This window comes from Ischnura elegans, chromosome 12, assembly GCF_921293095.1.
Source record: "Ischnura elegans chromosome 12, ioIscEleg1.1, whole genome shotgun sequence".
Taxonomy (NCBI): Eukaryota; Metazoa; Arthropoda; class Insecta; order Odonata; family Coenagrionidae; genus Ischnura; species Ischnura elegans.
In genome coordinates, this window is record NC_060257.1 from 50655327 (window position 1) to 50682624 (window position 27298).

The following is a 27298-nucleotide window of genomic DNA, read 5'->3' on the forward strand; positions in this document are numbered from 1 at the left end:
AAAAATGAACGTAAACAAAATTAAAACTTTAAAACAATTAAATTACAAATAATGAAAATAAAATAATTTCTACCGACCTATCTTTTAAGTAGGGTCTGTTAAGGAATCTTTCAACTATAATTGTCTATCGGTATAAACAAAACAGAAACGACAGTCCGTTCGATATATTCCGCAAAACGATTAGCAAATTCTATCAAACCAAAGCATAGAGTTTGATCATTAATACCTAACAAGCAAGAAAGAGTATCCCTCTCGTTCATGAACGCCTCCTTTGATAACGCGATTCTCTTCCTGATGTGCTTATTGCTGTATCCATTTTCCCACGCTGGGCCGCCCAAATCAATAGGGTGGTTTCCTATTATTTTTTTTATTGCCTAAATCGAAAGATTATTACTTCTGGAGTACGTATTTCACGCTTTTAGATTTTTAAATGACGATATCTATTTTTCGCGATTAAATGAAAAGTGAAAATTTTCAAGCGCGCTAAAACACGACGGGTAAGTATGAATGCCGGGAAAACTCCCGTGTGACGTCGCGTCGTACTGGTTCCCGCTGCCGCCCTGTGAGGTGACCTTGAGGCGAGGCTTAGCGTTGATACGACGCAGGCTGCTAGCGGGTAGCTGAGTACCCTGCTGGCTGGTAGCGCTTGGCTTAAATAAGGATTATTAATACCTTATCAAATGAAGAAAACTTTCCGGCCTTAGCCAGTTTTAATAAGTGATTATTAAGACATGTTTCCCTGAGCTCTGCGCCTCATGCATGCATTGGTAACCTCAGACAATGTATAACTCCTATCTTCTCGTATAGAAACTAGGTCCCTGTGACGTCACGTGAAGTTGCATCGCAAAGGCGCCAATCTGGCCCTTTTCAAATGAATATAAAAATGGACCATTGCCATTCGTCTAAACCGGTATTTCTAAAACGAAATAATTTGTATATTATGACTACACTAATGGTGGGTAACGAATCGCAATCAATGCCTTTCGTTTTCTTTGATGAAGGAAACTATTATTATCGCAATAAGAAGAATGAAAGGTGGGGACCGAATAAGAGCACTCGGAGCGAATATCTGAGGTAGAAAAAAGAGATAGTATTTTATATAGTTAAAAAAATATGTGTTAAATCAGATTCATGCGAGGGTGGAAGGGAATCGGAGAGAAAAATGGCGAAGGCGTCGTTTATAAAAATAAAATTCACGGGATGGCCATAAAATGGAAGCTGGAAGGGGCTGGATTGAGACAGGAGCTTGAAGGGATGGGATATAACGGGAGGAGGGTGGCGTTAGGACCACGAGGGAGCGGGCTAAGTTATTCCCAGGGAAATTTCAGGGATAGGGATTAGTGATGGAAAAAACGATTTCGATGGAAATCGAAAATCGAGTTTTAATACTCAGATTGATTGTCGACGAGAAATTCATCGATAGTAGTAATAAAAACAGCTACAGTAATTTACGCACTTTCTAATTTGCTCAACCGGCTTCAATGTTTTCAGCTCATTTTGAGGAGCTTTCTGAATGAAGAGGAGCTAGCATGGTACACATCTAACTTAAGAAGAAGACCTCGGGAAACAATTTTCTAATTTAATAGGATAGAGGACCTAAAAACGGTAACTGTGTCCACTTTTCATTTGACTTTGGAATAGGAAAGAGGTTTTTAATTGACAGAAAAGTCTTCTTCTTTAGTTAGATATATACCAGGCTAGCTGCTATCTACTCAGACAGCTCTTAATAATGATGTGATAACATTGAAACCGGTTGAGCAAATTAGAAAGTGTGGAAAATTAATACAGATGTTTGTATTATAACTATCGAGTTTTCAAAGTCAAAGATGGAATAAATCGAGACCGAGTCATGATCTTCGAGTTTCGATCAAAACTCGATTTTTCAAATTCGATCTTGACCATTTCCTCTGATCTCAATAGCGTCACTACCGGGCTATGATAAAATCATCCTTCCCGTATGAAATAATTTTCTTTAAGGCCGGTATAGTTGGAAAGGAACGCCCTCGATATTCAAGAAAGCATTTCAATCAGTTAATGTTTCTTAAAAATTTTTAGTGGAGTCGAATAGTTCTAAGCTGTTATCCCAAAACCTATTAGTGCATTTGTAAGTCTCCACTACTAATAATTCAATCATGTATTTTGTTAAAAATGTTTGCTATAGTCACTCAAATGTGTATTTTGAGTGTTTATCGTATGAATAATGAAAATGCTTTCGTGCGAGCAGTATTTTTTAAAAAAGCCCCCCTCACTTCGGTATCCTTTTTACACTAGACAGAATGGTAATTTTGTTCGGACAGCCACTACTGCTGGGATGTAGATACCCCTCATTTAGCCCCCTTGTCTATAACCTGGATCCGTCACTGCAAAACAACGAGGGCGATAAATACGAAAAAATAGAACAAAACTGAAAATTACATGCAACAACACTTCCACAGTCACTTCCGCAGATCAAACTAATGTCATTAACTCTTTTCTCGGATTTGCTGGTTTTAAACAGAGACTTTATGGTGGAATAAAGCATGGCTGGATATGGTGATAAGATGAATCGAAAAACAGCAAAATATGGTCCTTTTTTTTGGACCATACCAAATAAGAACAGAGAACTGATACATATTCGGCACATATTTTAAGAGAGAACTGATACATATTCGGCGTTTACATCAACACATACAAGGTGTTCCCACGCTCCAATCAAATCACTCTCGCATATTACACTAATGTCATTAACTCTTTTATTGGATGTGAACATTTTGAATATAAGGAATAAGGAAGGATGAGGAAAGGCCGGGGAATATGGGGAATTCAGGGGTTGAGAAAGCGGGCAGGAGGCGTTGGCGAGACGGCTCCGGCAACTTTAAAAAGACGACCCTCGAGACGTGCTGACGGTAAAACTAAAAGCCTTCTGAGGCCGCACAAGGCATTTGACGAGCATTATACGGAAGGCAAAGGAGATCAAACGAGGAGGGGTCGTTAAAAAAATACCGATCCTCTCGGAGAAGGGTTCAATCCGCATTCCCGAGCAGACGAGAATTTCTGATTCCTCCAAATAATTTTCTCGGATGAACGACCGTGGAAGTCCCCAGGAGTATTTTATGTCTTGAGCTACTTTTTTTCTTCTTCTCCTTCCTCGAAGGAATTCCTGATGTAAGAAATACCACCATCACGCCCGTCCATACTTCTTAGGCGTTTCGGAGTTGGAGAGTTATTCGCTGGAGAGAATAATCGGCTCCGAGTTAATCAATTTAATCCACTTCGAGCAGAAATTTGGAGGAACGCATTTGGCGAGCATTTCTTCCTTTGAGCCGAGACTCCACGTCCGAAAGCAACATAGCTTAAGCGGAAGATAAAGGCTGAAGGGTCAGAAAAGAGTGAACATTCTGAATTAATAAGATGCAAGATCCTCAATCAACTAATGGCAAAAGATTGGATATTAACATATTGGATATTATTATATTCAGCCTGAGCAACATAGCTTACGTGGAAATATTCCGCCTATGCAACATACCTTAGATGGAATATAAAGGCTATAAGGGCAAGAAAGAGTGAATATTTTGAATAAATTAAATGCCAGATCCTCCACCATCTAATGGTTAAAAGATTTGATGTTAACTTATTGGATAAAATTATATTCCGCCTCAGGAGCATAGCTTAGGCGGAATACATATGCTGAAGGGTCAGGAAAGAGTGAACATCTCGGTTAATATGATGCCAGATCCTCAATCAACTGATGGTTAAAATATTGGATACTAAATTTATCTCGATCATAAAAGTAATAAGTAGTAAATCAGTAAGAATATCAAGAAGGGAAAAGAAATGGGCGAGTTCCAGCACTATTTTGTGCCTTGAAAATTATGTACGATAGTAACATGGAACCCTAGGTCGCGAGTAAGAGTTTATAATCGTGAATAAGCATGTGTTTCTTTCAATATTTATGACTAGAATGATAGTCATTATATTTTAAGGAAAAATATCGATTTAAAGAAAAAATTAGCAATCGATCATATGTGCCATCAATAATATGATTAATCACTAAGTGCTTCATAGAGAGCACTGAGAGTGACATTTCAGCACCCAGACGTCAACGGCGGTTTATAGAAATAGTGGGAAACCCATTGAAATTAATGAATGATTCATGCCAGTTTAAAAAAATGATATTCCTTTGACGATTATTTCGTAAGAATACATCTTGATACTCGTTAGCTTCGAATTCTTACCACAAGCAACCGCAATGTAGCTAAAGAATGTAATTTAGAAGGCGTGGTACTTCGCTGATAACAATATTCACAGCGGGATCACAAACAGGTTCAAAATACAGAGGAATCAGTTATTTATTTGGAGCTAGTGCGGACTAAACTATGGAGATTACCAGACCACAGTCGGCTAATTAAGCCTTTTCATATTCAACTGGTAAGTTCATTCCAGCCGTTTTGATGATATATGAGATTATTGGTTCCCATCGGGTATTCTCTATCGAATAAACGACCCCACCACTAATATCATTGGCTTGATTATAAATTACAATGCAATCGAACCCAAAAGTGAGGCAAACTCTAGCGGAAAACATCAAGGGAACGCTCAACATATGCACATTACGGCTAATAATTATGCATACTACGGTCTTCTCGCATTGAGTTTTAGGATTCATGGACAAGCAATCACGATTTACGGGCGCTGCGCAACTAGTGATTCAGACTGAATTGAGTTAAATGATTGCTGTTGTAGCAGAAAATACCAACCTATTTATGGGTAAGGCAAAAAACAACCTAGCATAAATTTTTCTCATAATTTCACTTTTCACACCAACGTGGGCAATTATATAGACCATGGCATCACTAATTGAAATGGCGGACACAACGCGAGACAGCGGTATGCATTCGGAATGGACAGAAAATCCAGATCTAATAACAGCGGCAACAACCGATGATGCAAATAATGAACGTAAAATTAGATGATGAGCTAGAGATAAAAACTTTTTACGGTTCAATTTGATTGGATGATGTGACGAAGACTATGGGCTAACAGCAGACACCCTTTTTCGGTTGATATTCGATAGATGTTGCTAAAAACTAGGTATTACACTCTAGCTAATACACTAGCAAACAGTTTTGAAATTATCTAATATCGGTTATTTATGACCTTAGGTTTTCCCGACGTATCACGTACAGAAAGGTTTCCCAGGTTTTCCACCGCTTGATGTTTTCCATGTCTCCCGACGTTTCGAGCAGCGACTTGCTATTCATCCTCAGGGGATCTTCCGAATGCCGTTCTTCGAAATTTGACAACTATATGTACACCCCATCCATGGTCAGGTGTAACCTGATTGGTTGACGCGTTTTGTGCTTTTCCCGCAATGGTGAATGGTGTACGAGTTCTTTGACGAATGAAATCCCTTATATACAACAAAAATGGCGGGAAAAGCATAACACGCGTGAACCAATCAGGCTACACCTCGCTACCTTGGTTTGACAAGGCTCTAACTGACCATCAGCTGGTTTTGAGAAAAACCTTGTCAAAGTTTTAAACTGCTCTATTTCTATTATTAATAGGAATTTATTTTTGATCTTTGGCACATACACTAGTGATCCACTAGATACACTAGAAATTATTACTTTAGAAAAAAAAATGTTATTTATTTTACTTTTTTACATGTTTATATGAGTAATAAAATAAGTAAAATGCAGTTAGAACCTTGTCACACCAAATATTAGTTTTTTCTCCTTGCAGTTGGAACTTTGTCACTGTTCTAAATCTGTTATTATTTTACATAGAGGAATAAAAACCGGTGCAACACATAGAGAAGCATAAACTTAGTAATCTTGAGTGAAAACACCAAATTTTGCAAAAATGTCAGTTAGAACCTTGTCAAACCAAGGTAGCGACCTGACCATGGATGGGAGACATGGAAAACATCGACCGGTGGAAAACCCGAGAAACTTTTCTGATATCGGTTATTTCTGTTAAGTATTACAATCGCGGACAAACGTTTTATTTATTTCCATCGCCCCGAAAACAGCTCACAAGGCCTTTTACATCGGAGGGTATAACATGAAACAATAACTATCACACACAACCATGCCCTGGATAGGGGCAACCTACCCAGGCGGGACTCGAACCCGCGACCTTCGGTTTGGCAGGCGAGGACTTTACCCCGCCGCCACCGAGGCCGGCAAAATGGTCAGGGTATAAATAGGGGTAACAAAAAGGTCAGGTTTAGGGTATAAATCTGAAAAGAATGTGGCTGAAGAAGGCACCTTACCGTGCTTAATTAGCTACATCTTGGGCTGCCAACCAATATGCGTTTACCCAGTGATTTGAGAGAGGCAATTAGGTACGGATAGAAAAAACGCAAAAGCCAGGTTTACTACATCATGATCAGAATAATAAGTAAATCTACGGTAACATGTAACCTGTGATATTTGAAAAAAACGTTAGAAGTATATGAATTTTTTCATCATAATCAACCAAAAATTTGGTTTGTTACATTGGAAAACACGAAGTACATAGGTGTCAAAGAAAAACACCTCTCATCATCTTATTGCATAATAACAATACACTCTGAACAACATAAGAGGAAAAAAAGCACCCCATCGTAGTTCATTCGCGATGTCTTGGGGGAATATATCATAGTGCCTTACCGCCGTGAATCGAAAGAAGCTTATCGATAAGGATTATGGAGGTGCAAAATTAAATTTTATTACATATAGGAGGGAATTATACATAACATATTTTATTGAACATATCATTAGATATTATATAGGTCAGTTTCAAATGTAATTTCCTATTCTGTCTAATCACTGAAGAGAGACAAGAAAAAATGACGTCATGATAGACTTCGTAAGCCAATAAAATAGAACAGATGGAATAACTATATTAGCTGGGAGAATGGAAGGTCAGTGATTAATTGATGAGTAAAGCTCCAAGACTATGTAGCCTATGACATTTGGAAAAACGTGATAAATAAATGTGAGCTTGATCAAATTAACCCCCGGATTCGTTGATCTGTTACAGGGGAACAAACGTACAAATATACACAGGTGTCGAAAAACATGACACTCCTTTTTCGTCCAGTTGCGCGCAAATAAGGGGTCGAGCATTGGAGAACAGGAGAGGAAGAACATCGACGAAGGGATAGTTACACAACAAGGGAGATGGAAGGCAAAGTGCACTGAGCCCTTGATATCCATGAGCGTAACACATTTTTTTACTCTGGGTAAACAGGGAGACGAGGACCTCGGGGAGAAAAGGCACACACACACTGCTCTAGAAAAGAAAAAAAATGAAGCACGCAGTTTACCTCGTTTCCGGGAGAAGCCTCTCTCTCTCCCCTTCGATTTATATAAATTGCAACGGGATTCGAATGACGGTATTGGCTCGCGATCTCCCAGGAGGGAAGTCAGCAGAGCATGGAGAGGTCCTGAGGCCTTCGTCGCATATCAGTTCCTCTCGGATCCAAATGCAATAGACGGGAAGGTCGATAGGAAATACGGGCACGAGTGGAGTGGACCCGATTCTGAATCGGTACCCGATCCGCAAAAAGAAAGGTCGCAAGACGGAGAAACGGCTCGGAATCGAATATGCGAGGCGACGAAACCCACTGGGAATAAAGATAGCAAAAGGTAGGCAAGTTACGAACGTAAATTCTTAATTTTTCCCATCACCGGGGACGAGACTAGACTAATCACGTCTTGATAGACTTCAGAAGCCAATAAAATAGAAAAATTGGATGAATTTTATAAGCTTCGACAATTGAAGGCCAGTGATTAACTAAGCCTAGCAGACCAGCGATACAACATCAAGGAACATGCACAATATGTGGCAACATATTATGTTGGAGTGTACCATAACAGAATAAATAAGCAGAAGGTAGGCAAGTTAGAATCGTAAATTCTAAGTTTGTCCCATCACTAGGGAAGGGGTTAGACCAATGACGTCATGACAGACTTCAGAAGCCATTAAAATAGAAGAATTGAAATAATTTATGCCCTGAGATTATGGAAGGCCATTGATTAATTAAGCCTGGAAGATCAAGGATACAATGCGATGAAACATGAACAAAAATATGAGGCAAAATATTACGTTGAAATATACTTTATGTAATTAGCGATTACAGGCGACAATTTGAAAAATATACCGTATACTAATTACGACAACATAAAGTATTTCGTGAGATGAATTGTGTATTCTCATTTCTAATCAGTTTTCACATTTTTCGGGCAACTTCAACGTTTCAGAACCGTTAAGCAATACTGAGGAGATAATTGTTTTCTAGAATCTGAGTTTCGTTTAATATTGCATGGATTTACGCGAATTTTTTTGCACTCATAAGATATATAATAGTGACATTTAACAGGCTTTTTTTGTTTCTCTGTATTCTCGTTCGTTGAAATCACCCCTTATTAAATGAATAGCTTAATTTCTCGAACTTGTGCCCATCCATCTGCAAACTTTAAAGTTGTAATATTAATACATTCTTTCACCTTATACCCTAGGGTACACCTAGGTGACTCGTTTTGCCACTTTTTTTAAGGAGCGACTCGTAATACCCGCCGAAAGTTGCTTACCCGGATGAGTATTATGATTATGATTTTTTCAGAATCGGCTAATCGTCTGTCCGCCATTTTGCCTTAAAATTTCGAAATATTTAACGAAAACTGTTAAAAATGTAAATAATTTAAATTATGTTTGAGCGAGAACTCATTTTTTGAAATGGGGTATACCTTTGGACCTTATAGATCTTTTATACCAAATACGTCAGCTATATTTATTTTAATTATCCAGAAAATGATCTTTTATCATGTCCCCGAATACACTGTTCCCTAACATCCAAATAAATATATCCATTGAGCCGTTTTACCGGGTAGTAAGGGGATATAGATTAAGCCCGAAGCGCCTCAGGGGTGAGAGAATCCAAACTCAACATTCTGGCTACAAATGGGGAGTGACCCCGATTTTTGCAAATGCTGAATTGTAACCAAGGGCAAAAGTCGAATACAGAATAAGAGTCGCCATAGAATACAGAACAAGCATCCATAGAGATTCTTCCCTACTTTACGGCTCAGTTTTATAGTTTTCGAGGTGCTTCACTCGAAGAAAAAGTTCCGCATGACGGTCTATCGGGCTATAAACAAGAGAGAGAATACAAGTATTTTCCATTTCGCAGGCGACAAATATCCCTCGCCAGGGTCCAACAGGGAAAGAGTCGCATAAACACTAACTCTTGTTGAAAGAAGCGTAAGAATAGCCCACGGAAAATGGACCCAAATAGAGGGTATCTCGAGGAGCATAACAAAAAATTATGAAGACTTTATTACAGAGTCTGAATCAGAAAAAGGTAACGTAGTGTATTGGAATACGTCGGACAATAAAATTCTCCCTTATAGAAGCGAAATTATTCATGATGCCACTAACATAAGCTAAAGTCAAACTCGGCTCAAAGCATGCACAGACACAACGGACTGCATAATTGAAAATGAAAACTGAGACATTAAATAACATCTGAAGGCTATGATGAGTTATTTTGATCAACGTAAAAATTAACGTAATCACAGTCAAGGTGTAATCAAGGGAGAAAGAAATTCTTCCATGAATTTATTTCCTAATGGACCTTAACATATTCTAAATTATATTAACCAACCTCTTGTAGGCTACAAAATATAAGTACTTTACTCTAAAAATGCCACGTGCTTTTTTTGGTCTGTAGAGCGTTCTACATAACATTCACGTCCATGTATACTCTTGGTTATTAATATATAAATTAATAATTATTGGTTATTAAAAAATTATAAAATGCTACTTGACCTGTCTGGGTAGTATCTTAGTATTTGTGTTTTGGAACCCCTATCCGTATTCATTGCGAACGCGAAATGGAAGTGACTCAAGCCCTAGATCGGAGGGGATGATGATAGGATATGAATTTTATTTACTACTATGCACTACACCACACCTCTTTATGAAAAGAAATGTGAATATACCTCGGAGATAACAATATATTCAAATGAAAATTTAAAATTATGCAAATCTTTCATGGGCCATTTTTAACTACGCAAGACTTCTAAGGGTTTAGAAAAATTTTACTTTAAATTCAATAAGCGAAGCATAATTCTCGATAATAATTTTAAACGGTCTGCGTCGACGGAGGAGTAAATCAAAAGCGAAGCGTAGCACGAATATTATTTAACAAACCAATGCTTAAAAATACGATGAATTTCCTACACTTAAAGGAGAAGATACAGGAAGCCCGGTGGTACAGAAATGGGATAGTATCCAAGAAGCCCGAGTGCAAATCCGAGTGACGTCTTCATAACTACTTACGGGCTACTTAAACATAACGCATTTGGGCTACTGAAAAATGCCTCAATAACATAATGTTGAATTCCTCTTCTTTGTATTTGTCTATATCCCAAATATTTTTTTAACGAAACACACGTGGAAAATGGTTTGTTAGGTTAATCCTAATTTTTAAAAATATTGTGTTTGACATTATTGTCATAATGAAAAGTCACCATAGATTTTTTTAGTTCGTCTGTTAAATCACTGGGTGACATTTTTTCCTTTGTCGAAAATATTGTTTTATCGAATTGCCTTCATGCCACCGGCGGTCGGCACAGGGTGCCTTTGTTTGAAATTTTATTCAATTATTTTATATTTCATTTCTTTTCTATCATGAATGTAGCAATTCTGAAAATGTAAGAAGTTGTACAGCTATTTCATCATGGGCCTCGTGCTGACGAAAATAAATGAAATGATTATTATTAACATTATTATTCATGCATCTGCAAACAGATATCTGGGCAAACAACGTGTACCAGGTTAAGAATAAAGTACCCCAACAACAAATATATCAAACTCACACGACTGTAGCCTATTTGATGTGAGCTCTACCCTAACCAAGCATCACCCATCCCAACCAACCTTCGTGATATCGCACCGGAAGAGCGTGAGGGTAGAGTTGCATTAGTTACCCATGCCATGCAGACATTATCTTTATTAAACGTGAAACTAAAAAAAAAGAAATCATATTCACAAACGTGCTCGGTACTTATCAAGTTAATAACAACCATCACCGACGGAGGTATTATTAACGAACATCGCGGACGGAGGATATTCAACTACGTGTAAACTCAATTTCACCGCGACTGGCGAGCGATCATATTTTAATTTCGTCACATCGTTTAAGTTAATTAAATTCATTATTCAAAATTTCATTTCGTTATGTGCATATAAATTCCATCCATCCACTTTTGAAATGCAAATTGTTTTTGGTCAGTGACTTCGTTTAACAAGCACTTCAAACATGTAAATAAACAGTAATATTTCTGAACACTCACATTTATGAAATACACCATATTCACAAACGTAACCACCAATACGAGTATTTTTTCCATTAAAACCACCGACTGGTAGTTTTAAACAGGCATACTGCACGAACAGATCAATAGTTACGGCGAAAGATAATCAGCCGCTTTACCTGAATTATAACAAAAAAAATCGAAATCTGGCCTTAATGGCAAATAAATTTTTCGAAACGTTACCCATGCTTTCATGTAGGAGTTGAAGGAAAAAAAACTTGTCTATTTCCACATGATGATTTAATATGACCGTCCATGGTTTTGCTACAGCGTAACATTATCAAGGGATTTCGTTACGCTTTCAGAAATGCATGGTCAGTAATAATAAATCACCACGCGGAAAAAGCCAAATTTTTATTCCTAACTCCTACGACAAAGGATTTCCGCCAAGTTACCACTACCATTAATTATTCATATTACTTTACTTCCGAACAAAAAGTCAATAAAGCACACAAAAAATGATAGCATTGATAATTATAACTGTTGATTCTAGTGGTTGCCAAGAAAGTAATAACTGTGGCTAAGGATGTAGAAAGTAAGTAACAGCATTGCAACCGGTTGTGGACGCATTGAAAATTATACACCGCGTATTTCTGTCTCAGATTGGGACTGGAGTGGGTTATGGCCAAATATAGGTGTAAAGAACAGCAGGATCAATAGTTCATATCACATCATATTTTTTCATATTTAGTTACTATGGAAATCTCAATTACGGACGCAAAACTTCTTTCTAATTCATGCAATCCTAAAATTGGTATATCGTAGCCCTTCATTTGTCCCTGTCCCAAAATAGTTATTTATTTCAATGGTGTATATCTTCCTTATTTCCTATTTGATCTGCCCCAAATTCGAGTGTTTCAAAATGAAAATCTGAGATAGTAATAAAAATTATTTAACACTAACATATAGCCCCAATTACAAGTGTTATAATAATTACAAGTGCAGAGTGCATAAAAATAGTGGTACGTAAAAATAAATAAATAAAACAAGTAAACAAATATACTATACATAAGGAGTCGGGCTAAGTAAGTAGTCTACCCTTAAGACTTCTCAACAAATCAGGGAAGATATCGCTACACGGCTCATTCTCTAGGACAATAGCCGCGCATACCACGTGACCAAACTTCCAATCGAAAAAGTGGAGTATGTCTAGTTCTACCGGTAGGGACATTAATGCTTATTAAGTGTTGATGGAGGCTTCCGCGGAGTTATGCTGCAGGCGCAGAATGAAGGAACACTAAAAGGTCACCAAAAATAGACAGTTTAGCTTATCTGCCACCGCCGAGCACGTACGGGAAGGACCATTGCACAATGTGGACTTCGAAAATGCTATAGAATCCCTGTTAGATAGAAGCATTACTATCCCCGAATCATACGAGAGACTATCGGAATAGCCAAAACACCTAATTTCAACATAGAGGACAGCCATTCGCCCTCCAACGCTTGGAAGGAACTCTTCAATAAAACCGACCAATCAGGACGCACCTGCGCAAAACCAACGCCTATATAAGACAGGAAAAATCCGACACTTCAAACCCGAAGACGCCTGTTGTAACGCCGGCGAAACTGTCGTCACGAAGATGAGTCAACCCGAAAGCCAAGCTGGGCCTAACTAGAGACTTATAGTCGAACTTTTCCAACAAAATTTAGATAAAAATAATATAATTAATAACCAAATTCCTAGTTGCATTATTTTATTCAGTTACATTTTTAAGTCTACTTTAATAATTTACGTATCCGCCATATACTTACTATAATTTATGTATAAAACAGGCGTGACAAAGTTCACACAATAATGGAAAAAGGGGAGAATATTTCCCCTGATAAGGGAACTGGATGTCGCATGACCGAGGATTAGAAGGGCACAGGGGGTTGGGATGAGAAGCACAAGGTCTGAAGTGCGACGCACGGGAATGAGTAGAACTTTATGGCGAGGATGATTGCGATATGCTTCCGCAGAATAGGCATCCCCAACCTGCCACACCAACTTCCCCGCTACCACCCAAGGTTCCAACACCAAACACCAACCCGGAGACGACATCGTACTTTTATTAAGTATAAATTCGCTCGCAATTCATTTAGGCTTTCTCCCCGAGTTCTTTTGTCTCCCCGGCGAGGTGGAAACAATAGGACGGAAAGACATACGTAAACTCACATTTTAACTCCACAGGAATGTTCCGACAACGTTTCTGATTTTTTTTTCGAATGCGTTATCCACCGGTACACTCTAATATTTTACGTGCTGGGAACAATGGAGAGCCTAGTAAAATCTTCCCCGCGGACAAAAAATCCCGCAATTAAAAACGAACTTGAATTCTATAATAAATTCTATAATGAGATAAGGACCCTTTTCCTACTACATCCTTATCCGATGGAAGATCGGTTTCAAAGCATGTACGTATGAGAAATCGTTGCATAAAGCTGTTTAATATGGTAAGCATTCGCAATTCATTTCATGAAGTGGATATATAGAATGGACAAAAGATTTTTGGCGATAGAAGCATTTCAAAAACATCCAGAGTTATCTACATACCGCCACAATAACTAAAATCAACTAAATTGCGGAGGCGGTTCATAGATCACTCTGCATTCAGCCTCAATGTCCGAAATTAAGACGAAAAGCCGAACTATAAGCGATGAATTTAATACAAGTATCCGTGTACAGTGTGTAAAAATACTAATTCGACGACATTAAATTTTCATATTGAGAAGAAAATGCTTGGTTAGGAGTATTACTTATCGATTGAAGTTTGATGACATTATAAATATCCAGCTATCCCTTTCATCAATATCTCCGTTATCCAGAGATATGTTCGCAGCTTCAAAGCGCATTTCGATTAATGAACAACGTGATTTACAAATTAAGGTCACTCACAGATCCCTCATCTAAGATTTACCTACAATTTCCTGTACACCCCTTCCGGTGAAATAACATCATCGATTTAATAATTCACAATCTCCATCAGCAAACCTCCACTCTAAAGCCCTCTTTTCCTTTCATCTTCTCTACATTTTCCGCTGCGGGTGAAGCTGTCATCTTAATACATACCTCGCGAATTATCTTTTTAATAAGCTGTTATGTCGTGCATGATATTCAGGTATTCTTCCTGGGCTCTGCATTAGGTTATTGCAGTCATATTGGCCGACGTTCCGAAAAATTATTTGTTTCCATAATCAATGCGTGAATTTAGGATTTCACACTGAACTGAATTGACCATTAGGCGAGTACAACGATAAAGTTAAGGTGTTGTCTGTTAGTTTAATGTTCTTTTGAAATATTTTCAGTACTTTCCTTATGTTTTCATGCAATTGATTATAGGTGTCCAAGCGTTGCTTATATGAAAGCCAGTATCACGATTAACACTTGTCATTAAAATTTTATACGATAAATATTTTTCATGTATGATATGCTGCTTTGTAATTTTTTGCCTATTTTTATCGTTTCAAATTCAATGTTAAGGTCTTCTCGGCTGTTTTTGGATTCACGATATATAAATAAAGAAAAATGCGATGGTGGTTGGCGTAACATGGTGAAACTCCTTCATGATGCACAAAGGTTAAGAAAAGACTTAGGTGTTTCACAAAATAAAATATATTTGCGACCGGTTTCGATACAGCGTATCATCATCTGGCCAGATGATGATACGCTGTATCGAAACCGGTCGCAAATATATTTTATTTTGTGAAACAGCTAAGTCTTTTCTTAACCTTTGTGCATCATAAATAAAGAAATTAATAATAAACTTCATGATCACGTGACCTTCCAATTAATGGTGACGATCAAACATTGGAACGCGTGGTGAAATGGGTAAAAAATTCTGAGAACAACTAAAAACTGACACAATCATCTCTAAAATAAAAAGTGCAACTATAAACTTGAAAAGATCGAAGAGTAAAATTCTTTTAGTACAGGGAAACAGAGTTCGAGGGATGGATGCTAGGCAAGCAGGGTAAGAGGAGGCAGATAATAGAGTTTATAGCTTGAATAAAAGGGATAAGGCCGCATTGCGATTCAAAGAGGTGGAAATAGGTACACACCGGGTGTAACGTCGTGCCTTGTTCCACTCCATTTCTGAAATTTTTATTTGACGTTATTTAATTTTGCTCGTTATTTGGGTTTTTGATTGTATTAATTTACATATATTTAATCTTCCGTATATTTCACATTTTCCCTAAGTGCTATGGGTAAAACAATCAATGGTATAAAACAAAAAAATAGCTAATCAATTGCAAATTGTTGAGAGGCATCCAAAATTGCAAATCATTCTGAACTGGGGAACATCCCCGTTTATGTTACCCAGTAAACACTATAACGTCCTGTCTAGTCCAACTCCAATTTTCATTTGTTTCATTTCACTGTATTTATTTAATTTCGTCAGTAGGTAATGTGGATTTTTTATCGTATAAATTTATATTTTAATGTGTGTTCTAGATTGTTTATGGTTTTTTAAAAATGTTGCCATGTGTTGTTGATAAAAAGGGGATTGTTATAAAGAAAATTTAAGGGAGAAGACGTATAATAAAAAGGAGCAATGCCAAATTGAAATTTCAAGGAAGTTTATATTATTTGAGGGAGCCCGAAGACACATGGGGTGCTTCGCAAAATGCTTCATGTAAACCTACCTTGAATAGAAAAATACTTAGCCAGTATTGAGTTAAATTTTCTTATTTAATAAATTGACGCGTAAATCAAAATTATTCCTTATTTTTGGTGATAGTCGAAATGCATGACACCAAAGAATGGTCTTATGCAAAACAAAAAGGCAAAATGACTTGATATCAACCGAAAGCAAATAGAGCTCCATGAGGCTCAACCCCCTTCCTTATCCTTAGCAATTACGTCGTTGGCTTGAAATAAGAGTGGAATATTATTCACGCAATTCCTTTCCTTTTACGCTAACAAGAGCAAAACTTGAGAAATACTCCTATGGCTGCAAGAAGTAAAAGGCAAAAAACCATAATCTTGCATATTCGGGAGATAATATAACTTGATGATACTGACGAACGCCCATACACTCATAAAAAGATTACATTCCTTCATATCTCCAGCAAGTAAAGAGGATTCCAGAAGCACCATGGACTTTCACCCGGATTTTCCACAAGGATAAACATCTCTGCCGACATAAGTGTTTTCATTACGACAGTCTAGTAAGGATCTCTGCGACAGACCTAAGGGTAATCTTCAACAACACTATGTCTCTTCATCCCTTTAAAAATTACATCATAGTTACACATTTATAAGTATTTCCTCGCTTGATCAATTTGTTCATTACACCATAATTATTCCCTACAATCACATCTCAAATACCTGTAAAAAATATCTATCAACTTCTCTGCATTCACAGGTCCCTTTAAAGTAGGAGGGAACAAAAAATGCACGAATACATTAAACTAATCGCTAATATTTCAGTGCTACAGATTAGAAGGCCATGTTACACAATACGAAAAAAATAGATTAAGTCATTTCTTAGTGATTCTGAACCATAGGTAGGAATGGTGCCCATTATCGACCCTACAGTTCCAGAAATCGTCCTGGGCAACAAATCAGTTAATAACACATTTTTTCTTCAAATAATTAAATCAGTGCGTTGCCCCGTAGTGAAACAATGAGCGTAGATAATTATGAAAGTTGAAGAGGCACATGAATGCTGCAACACAACACGAAGACAACGAAGCGTGTCGTACTTTAAAAATAGCTTTATTGCAGCAATTTATGCCAACCAAATTTGTCACGATCACATCATGATCCTAGTTTCAAAGCATCAGTGTGTACTTGTACGGTAGTCTACGATCACTTCAGATACGACTATGAAAAAGGCAAATTTTAGTTCCCATTTCTATGGCAAAGACGTTGAAAGTATTACAGAAGCGCAGCGTGGAAGAATTCAAAATATGGTGCACTAAAAGAATGATAAAGATAAAAAGTATTGACCGAAAGACTTATGAGGAAGTACTTAGAAGAGTGGTAGAAAAACCATCTAAATACCCTAAGAAAAAAGTGAAACCTTTATTGGCCTCGACGAGGCATGATGGTAGTACGATGAAGTCGGTTGTCGAAGTACAACTGGGCATGAAGAAAGAAAAAAGAAGATACGGAATAATCACATTATGACAAGTTTATAAGGATGGAAATGAGAAGAAATACGTAATCATGAAAAGATTAGCTGTTAAGTAGGTGGTGGGGAGAGCTGCGTCAAGCAGATCTTCGGATTGTTTACTTACGATTATGATGAAACGTTATTTCAACAAATCATTCTCAAAATGCAATACCAAAATGTGACAAATGTCAGCATAATTCAGCACATCAACATATTTAGCAGATAATTCTATTTACTCAACTATAAAGATAAAAAGTGCTGGATATGGTTGGCGAGGAGAGGCAGCTTTTAGATGAGGTACGGAGGAGACAGAATATATGGATGGAGCGAATATTAAGCGGGGAGGGTATGTTGAAAATGGTGTTAGAAGGTAGAATGTTAGGGAAACGAGGGAGGGGAAGGAAAAGAATAGGATTTTTAGATAGATTGAAAGGGAGTAGGCCTTACAGTGAATTGAAGAAGGTAGCGGTGGAAGGAAAGAGAGGCTCCCAGATAACTTCTTTAGTACTCCGTGGAAACCTACCTTAATCGGTAGAATACGGTAATAATAATAATAATAATAAAAAAGATAAAATGACTTGTCTCTCCTACGAGCAAAAAGACTTCCGAGGAACTTCAACCCAGAGCCATCACTGGGACAAAGAAAGCTCTCGACAGCAATGTATTCATTAGCACCGTCTGCCCTGGGATTACCCAATGCGACGGCCCTCTCAATAAGACCGCGACAGTCATATTCACCACATCTCCCGGATAGGGATTCGAACCGCCTTTTCGGTCGACGAAAACAAGGACAGACTGTGGGGGCATAACACTTTGGGGCCGGCCCTAGAGAGTACTTCTCTAGCACTCAGTCCAGGGGCGGAGAGGAAGATGAAAAAAGATACGACAAGAGAGGGAAGAACCTTTATCGTAGACGCTTTAGAGTGGAAAGGATAGAGACCGAGCGACATTGAGAAGCATAGAACTGAAAGATGATTCGATGCTTTCCCGGCGAATAATGAGGTTAAACTGCTGTTAAGACTAATGTATTCGTCTGAGGGGTTTGAAATTTGGATATAATATGTAGAATGTCATGCGTGTATCACAGTAGGAATTTCAGTGATGTGAGAGCGATATACCAGGAGTTATAGTGGATCATTTCTCTTTGAATTCGGTATTCTAACAGTAAAATACGGTTAAACTCTTCTCGGGATTCCCACGGGGTTTTATTCATATTAGCCAACGTTTCAAGCTTCGACTCGGACCTCATCCTCAGGACTGCTAAATGTCGTTTTATTTATTAATGGTGGCTCAGAACAGTTAAATAATTTTTTGTTGTTCAGTTAAACAACCACAAGCAGATGAAACGACATTCAGCAGCCCTGAGGATGAGCCCCGAGTCGGAGCTTGAAACGTTGGCTAATGTAGATAATTTAACCCGGCGGGAATCCCGTGAAGAGTTTACCCACGGACATTGTACTGTTATATTGTTATTAAACAAACTTCTCTCGGGTTTGCGCGCGGGTCAGAAAAATTAAGGTAGCCGAGGTTTAGGGTTCCGTCTCGTTACCCAAACCGGGAAAGTGTAAAACCATACATACATTGTTACTGTTATCTGGACCAGTTTATTGTGTACTGTGTAGTGTTATTTTTGTAAGGGCCAGGTTTATAGCGTCAAGTTAATATTTCATAGAGAATGAAAGTCGGAGATAAAAAATTGAATTTAAAGTCATCAGTTTAAAAAAAAACGTCAATCATAAATAATAAGCTTTACTGTGCTTTCAAATAATCTCAAGTTAAGGTTTCTACGACGAGGGTCAATACATATACATACAACGTAAAAAGGGTAAATATGATAAGTATGTGCTCTAAATTACTAACTTGCGACAGGTTTTGAAGAGTGAATCATCTTCTGGCACAGTTTACATAATCTATATACTATAAAGACCACTTACGACCACTCATTCATTCACGTATACAAATGTTTGGGGTGAACGAGACGAGATACGGCAAAAAGTCTAATGAAGACCCCCTCTAAAATTGTCTGAAATCTATATACTATAAAGACCACTTACGACCACTCATTCATTCACGTATACAAATGTTTGGGGTGAACGAGACGAGATACGGCAAAAAGTCTAATGAAGACCCCCTCTAAAATTGTCTGAAACCCCAGGAAAAATTATGAAAACACTAAATTTACAATTATTTATCAGTCTATTCATATAAAATTGAGTATATGGGGATTAGTTAAAAAAATGGCCACCAAATTCCAATGGCGGCGCGGCAGTCATACAAACGAACAATCATAGCAACATATTTGTTTATGCAAACAAGAGGAGCTAAATTGGGAAAGAAGATAAAGGAAATGAAACGAAAAGCTGATAAATATAAGGTAGGAAATTAAGAAAGTAATAATGGAAGTGTCTATTTCTTTGCGTCTTCTTTCCGCAAGAACAAACATCTGTTTAAATCAAAGCGCATTCAAATCAAAAGCGGAGAAATGTAAGGTAAGAAATTAGTTGTTGTTTTTGGTATATTACATCGAGAGTGTGGTGGTTATTAATTTCAAAGTTAACAAGTGCATTAAATGACAATTTAGAAATATGATTCGTGCTGTTGACTATAATTCGTATCTTGTTGGCGATACACGATTGTAGTAGAAAGACTTTTAAACAAGTCTTGCATAATATAGGTTGGTAAAAATGATTTTATTATCGTGTTTTGTGATGGTGATAACTTTTTATTTTTGTTCACGTTCTTTTTTCCGTTAATTTCCTTTTTAATGTACAATGTTATCCGTGAGCTGCAGGAGTGAATAGGCAGTGAATAATACAATATGGAAGATAAGTGCAAATAAAGGTATTTCTTATTCAATTATTTGTCTTGCGAAAATCACGTTTCCTTGAGTGACTAAGTTATTCAACTGTGAAAATTATCGAAATCTTGACATTCACAATGTCTTGTACACCAAAGGCTGTGATCCGTTACTCACCAGATTTATTGCGCATTGCGTTGGATATTAAAGCTGAGATATTTGTGTATCCCGATTCATTAAAACTTTTAATAGAGGTATTTCTGAAGTGAAATCATTCGCGATCAGGATCAATAATATTTCGATAAAATTCGTCATACTAGCCCCAATTCATGCTAAGGCGCATTTGTTTCTAGATATTGATATTCAGTCCCTACGTAATTCGCTTACAAAGGGGAACAGCTGTTACATGTTATTCGTATGTCAAGAATTTGGTTGAGTTTTGTGGAAAATAATTAATAAACGTGTTTTTCATTGTAATACGTAAAGTCGTTATGTTAGGTGTTACAGTGGAACGTGGTCTCAACGCTTTTTGTATTTGAATTGAATAAGTTAGAGAAACTCGTAGAAATTTATTTCACTTTTTTAGCCCCTCAGAAAAACGTTTCTCTTTATAAATATTTACATTCATATTGTAGCCTACGTACCATGCGCTCGTTTTACGTGAAAGTGGAAATATCGCTTATAACTAAGCTAGCCAGCTTAAAAGTAAACGATCCTTAAGTAACAAGTAGCAAACAAAAAGTGTAAGACCTCCCACAGTGAGCATAACAGGCCGGAGGCCTTTTTCGGGGGGGCCTAGGGGGGGCAGAGCCCCCCCAGCGAGCTAAGCGAGTTCTATGAATATAATTGAGTTGCAGAAGAAAATTGGAATCTCAAAATTTTTACAATGCAAAGCATTTATTGATTTAAAATTTGCATTGAATCAAACAGTAAAATAGTTAAAACTATTATGCGCACAGAATGATATACATACTTATGCTGCTTTAAGAAGGAAAATTCTATGTATATTTGAGTAACACACTACTAGTAACGCATTTAAATTATAGGTCATTAATTTCAGTAAACTTTACTCTGAATTAGCAACCTTTTAACTTTTAATTAATTATAAGTAAAGGTCACGACTATACTATTTTCCGGTCGATGCTACCAGAATAATAATCCGGCCCTATTATTTTGGGTATCTTTTCTTTGGTATATTTACCTTAGGTCAGGGCAAAATACATATACATACAGGGTAAAAATGGATAAATATGATAAGTATATGCTCCTTTAAGAATGAAAATTTACGAACATAATTGAGTAACACTATTAATATCGGAGTGCCACACAAGAACATAGCACCAAATTCAGGAAGAAATCGCAACGGAAAAAGAGACAGCTAAAAGCAAAGTACTTATCCCAGCAGAGAAAAGAATAAGAACCGATGATATTTATAGTCCATTAATACTACAACACTTTTTCTTCTCTGAATATCATTGACTTCCAAAGGCAGGATATGAATCTATTATTTTATTCCAGCCTTTATATCAACTCACCAACCTGTCTGTTTGTTTGTCTGTTTGTCTGGTACAAATCTTGTAACTGAAATTTGACTCACTTCCTGAGAAGCAAAAACGCTGAAATTTTGCACACTTCTTCATTTCCGATGACAATACATGAAAATATAACTTTTTCTCTCCAACCCCCCTTTAACCACCCCCCAGTCAACCTATAGCCCCCCAAAACATGTTTTTTTGTACACACTACACGAATCTTTACAATTTTCTCATTTATTCACATATACATTTAATTTGTGAAAACTGTACAACAGCTAATTATGATCTTCATATATTTATTAACAATTGTAAGGTTTTGTAAATGTTTGAATATTGTTTTACCGTTTCATAAAACGTACGGGGTGGCATTTTTAACATAGGGGGGTGGCATTTTTAACATAGGGGTAGGCATTTAAAAGCATAGGGGTGGCATTTTGAAACATAGGGGGCTTACCATTCACTGAAAATTTAATAAATATAGTGAATTTTTTAATACGTCACTTTTGGTTTTTCGGGGTCACTGAGTTTTTTTGCTTTGTGTCATATATAAACGTTGATCATCCCCTGTAATCTAAATATAAAGGCTGGTTTAAAAAAAAAATATTTTTATAAGAGCTTATTACAAAAAGGTTTACAGCAAAATGGTGAAAAAATACTGTGTACAAAATGATACATGCATGCTACTTTAAACCATTACCTCCCTGTAATTTCATTCATGAGATCACTTAAAACAACAGATTTCGTGATTATCTGTCTATATATTTGCATATCTAACCTCCATGCTATATCTATTAGGTACTATATTTCTCCGATATCCACAGTAGATTTTTTTAAAGTTTGCTTCAAATAAATTGATAGGTATACAATCTTACGCCTGAAATCTGTTAATTTTAAAGTGATCTCTCATGAGATCACCTGGTGTTAATGGGTTAAACCTCTCATACATGGTAACCTCATTTAAGGACGCCAAATATTTCTCGCTACAATATAACCAAATGTAAATTTATAGGTTACCTAAGCTTTTTCTTGAACGTGATAATGTGCATTAATAAAATGCTATCACAAAATCCCACAAAATATGCTTTCATGAATTATAACTAAACAATTAAAGATATTATAATACTCAAAGAGATTAAGAACATTTTTTCAATCTAAAAGGTCCAATTCATTATCAGAGAGAATAAAATTGCGATAGCCTGTTTCAAGCATAATTTCATTATGTCCTATGAAGACGTCAAAATTTAGCCATTACATGGAAAAAATGTTTATTTATTTAAATCTATATTACTTCAATATTACGGTCATTTAAATGTAGAAACCTGATTTAAAAATATTGTTATCGCTCGAATTTAGTACCTCATGCACGAGAGAAGAATGCAAATTCATTAACATAATTGAGTAACACATTACCGATACCGCAGTGCTACACTAGAAAATCGTAATGGGCAAAAGAGATAGCTATGAGCAAAGGACTTATCCCAGGAGAGCAGCGAAGGAAAAGGAGAAACGTCTACTGGGCGAGGGATGAAAGCAACGCGAAAAGAAAGACGACCACGGAGGGAAGAGTATGGAAGACGATGAGTAGTGGAGACTTGGGCCAACTCCCCACGGCGTCCGAAACTTAGTTTTCGGCGACGTATTCTGGAAAGGTAAAGGGAGAGAAAGGGGGGGGGAGGAGAGGGTGGAATTGGGGGGAAGGGGGGCGGAGATCGTCCCTGGGCGGGAAATCCATGAACCCGAAAGACAAACCCTCTGGTAGCCCCGCGAATGTGAGCGTGACCCTAGCCAAACCACCCCACACCTCCACCCCCTGCCACACTCCAAAACTCTCTTTCCCTTTTACCTTTCTTTCTTTCCCTTCCAATTTTTCTCTTTTTTTCTGCAGATGCAAGGGCCTCAGGGAGATGGAAAGGTGGGCGGCAGGGGGGAAGGGTTTCCTTTTTAAGGGGAGCGTACTCTCGTCCGTAACAAAGTAGCTCTTCGTGCAGGAGTTCGAGGAAGAGGACGTGAGGAAAAATGAGAGTGGGCTATGATTGTGGACTGAAGAAAACGAGGAGAGGTTCACGATTTCGATAATTTCGCTGAATTTTAATAAATTAAATGAATCGATGGACCCTTGTAATGAAAACGAGCTTTGAATCATTGGATTGAAACATAGAGAAACCGATCTAATACCTGGTTTTTTCCCGGCTGGAACAATGGCTGCGAAGATTTCTTGGGTCCCGCACTGGTTTAGGTACTTCATATCACCCATACGACGTTTCGATGGGCAGGGTGCACATAGACCCTAGAAATCTTCACTGCCATGGAGTAACTGAGTTTCACGTGACTGTTGAATTGGTTCACAAGTGTATAAAATAGATAATTCTGAACAAAATCGCTCTGCTTCTACGGCTCAACTGCAACCAGTATGGTAGCCATCCAATCAGGTTCCGGTGAATGTTTCCGTTATAGAATGAAGACATCCTCAAAATTTTCGGGTGCACGCCATGTGATTTACTGTCAAAAGCCGGGGTTTCGTAAAAAAAAACCAGTAGAACCTTCATGCTACATTTGCTGAGGTCTTACCCTCCGTCCTGAAGGTTCCACGAGCGTTACCGAAAAAACCGTAATATTTCAGACTGCAAGCAATAACAACAAGAAATTCGACATGAAAAAATAATTTGACTGAGCCGAGATTCAAACCCGGATCTACCGATTGCCGATTTCTCCGACAGTGGCTTATCAAGCACGGTCTCTAGTGTCACAGGGTGGATTAGAGATGTCAATAACGTGTTCGGTAAACACAGTCTGGAATTCGCCTAGGAAGAAGACGGATTTGTGGTGTAACTGGTTGCATACCAGTCCAGCAATTGTGAGAATCGGAGTTCGATTACCGGCTGAGCCATACGATTTTTTCATGACGAACTTCACTCTTGGTGCACGTAACTTAGCTACCGTGTGCGCGGCTGCGTACAAAGTACTTGTTTAACCCTTTCTAACCCAGCGTTACTTCTGGGGGAAATCATTTTGAAAACTTGAAACTTTTGCACTCAAACATAATTATCGTGGCAGCTAAATATTTCCTAATTACAATTTGCACCACGAAATAATGCGTAGTTTAGATATTTCCTAAAGATAGTAGAAAATTTATAAATTTTTGATGCTACTCAGAAGGAAAATTGAGTTATAATGGCTTAACGTGGTTATTTTCACCTCTATTAATCGAGCCATTCAAAAGATCTATCAATGCATCCTAAGAATAGGAGAAGGAGAAGAAACAAAGAAAAACGAAAGAGCAAGGAAAGATTTAGGAAGTCGTTCGCCTTACCATTACAACGAGCATGTCATATAGAGAAAAGACCAAAGTGGTAACTTGGACTTACAGAGGGGACGAGCCAAGAGTTTTATCCGTTTATCTAAGACCATATATTAGGGATATATTGAAAAGACGGCGACATTTTACTTTTATCTTCATTCCATCCCACTAGGATAAGTCCTCTTAACCCCTGCCGAAAAAAAAACAGAATGGGATTATATGGAATCAAGCGAGGTTCATCCTGGATGACCAAGGAAAGTGAAATCCTTCCATGATTCCATTTCGGATCCCATTCCATGGCCGAGAAGTTACCAGCAAATATACTGCGGCCATTTTAGTCATCTCCCGAAATAAAAACCTGGGCTGGTCAAAATTAGGGCATTATCCTGTGAGATTGGGCGAATTGGGAAGGGGATTACTCCACCATAAAAATCAAGATGAACAGCCTCTGCGAATTTAATATAAAATCACATCCGACTTCATTTATTTTCCGCTGTAACTCACCATGTAACTCAAAGAATAAAGCTGGTTAAATGCTGGGATCTTAAAAGTCATTGGCGATAAAAGATGACGGTGGCATGGCTACGGACGTTGTCGTACGAACAGCTCCATGCGTCGACTAATATATATGAAATAAAAATTCATTTTAAAGGCAGTGACCGAACACATTTTTACTACTACTGTCCAAATCTTTGAGTTATTTTCTTCATACACGACATAAGTAACGTAATTATATTAACGTGTATTATTAACGTCATTTACGGAACTGGGAGGTAAAGAATAAATCAAGTTTGAGTTACAATTATCGATTACTTAGAATAATACTGTCTGTAAAATTGTTAAATCAAAAGAATTCCATTTATGCAAATCGTTATTACCTAAACTTGATTGTTATTATCATCAGATTCAGTCAATCGAAACCCATTAAAGGTTTTGATTAATCTGAAAGAACTGATGGTTTCATGACAGATATACAGTTACGGTTAGTAACTAGCGATAAAGCCAGCCTACCAAGCGTTATGCGCCAGAAGTAAGAGAAGTATTAGTGGAATTTCAAGCGCAACGCATAACGATTACTACGCATCAACTCCAAAATATCCGTAATATGAAAGTCCGATGATACTAAATTTCAAGAATTTTTCGGGTAATAAAGTTGAGACACACTTTTTCATTATTTGAATAATAACTTCGCTAAAATTTTAACCAAATTAAGATATGATATTAAATGAAAAGCCAGAAAAGTCACACCATTTAATATATCCATCAACTACCCTGATGATAATAAACTAGAACAGATTGATCCTTCAGGCCGTTTTCGATGCAAAGAATTGGATGAGATTAGATGACTCCTGGGCGAGGGTTATGAATACAGCTAATGTAATATTTATATGACCAACAACCGAATATTTTTAAAAGCGGAGATGGAAAGTAGCATATATAAGTACATAGAGCAGCATATATACGGCATGGTATGATTTCAATGTGTCAGTGAATTTTGCTAAAATTAGAGTTGAATTTCCGAACATTTCCTTATAAAAAAATCAGCGTCTTTTCCAGTTGTCGAGGATATTCCCTCAGTTTATCGAAAAAAATCGTAAGAAATAGATAATTTCGATGAGCTGAATCGTAGCTATTTCAATATAATTAAACGGGATGTAACTAATAGAGTTATCGAGTATTCGTATACGCCTGGACAGCGTCATAAAGAGTAGTTGGAATAAAGGTGACTGAGTCAGGTGAGATGTAGTAGAAAGAATACATGTTGGATGAGGAAAACAAGATCGCACATTTTCTATAAGTTTAACTTTGATACTACCGTTTCAACAACCGTTTGGCGCATCGTTTTAACCGCTACGTCATCACCACGCACATACCTAGCAATACCAAAGTAAAACTGTGGAAAAAGTGCTATCTTATTTTCTTCCACCACTAGTTGAAATATATTTGCTAAAATTTCCGCGACGACGCAGGACAGTCACTGAATTACGCGGTGAAAACTGAAACACAGGTCGTCAAAGGAGATGATGTAAGACACCACTAGACGAGATCGGAATGATGGATGATATCGGTCGGCGACGGAGCTAACAAGAGCGCAAGGGGGCAAATAATTTGTGACACTCGAACACTGGTGCTTAATGGAATACGATGGCCACGAGGAAGGATAGCGGCGAAATGGATGGGAAGAGCACAGCAGGGACACTCGGGCATCTGCTCCATCGGAA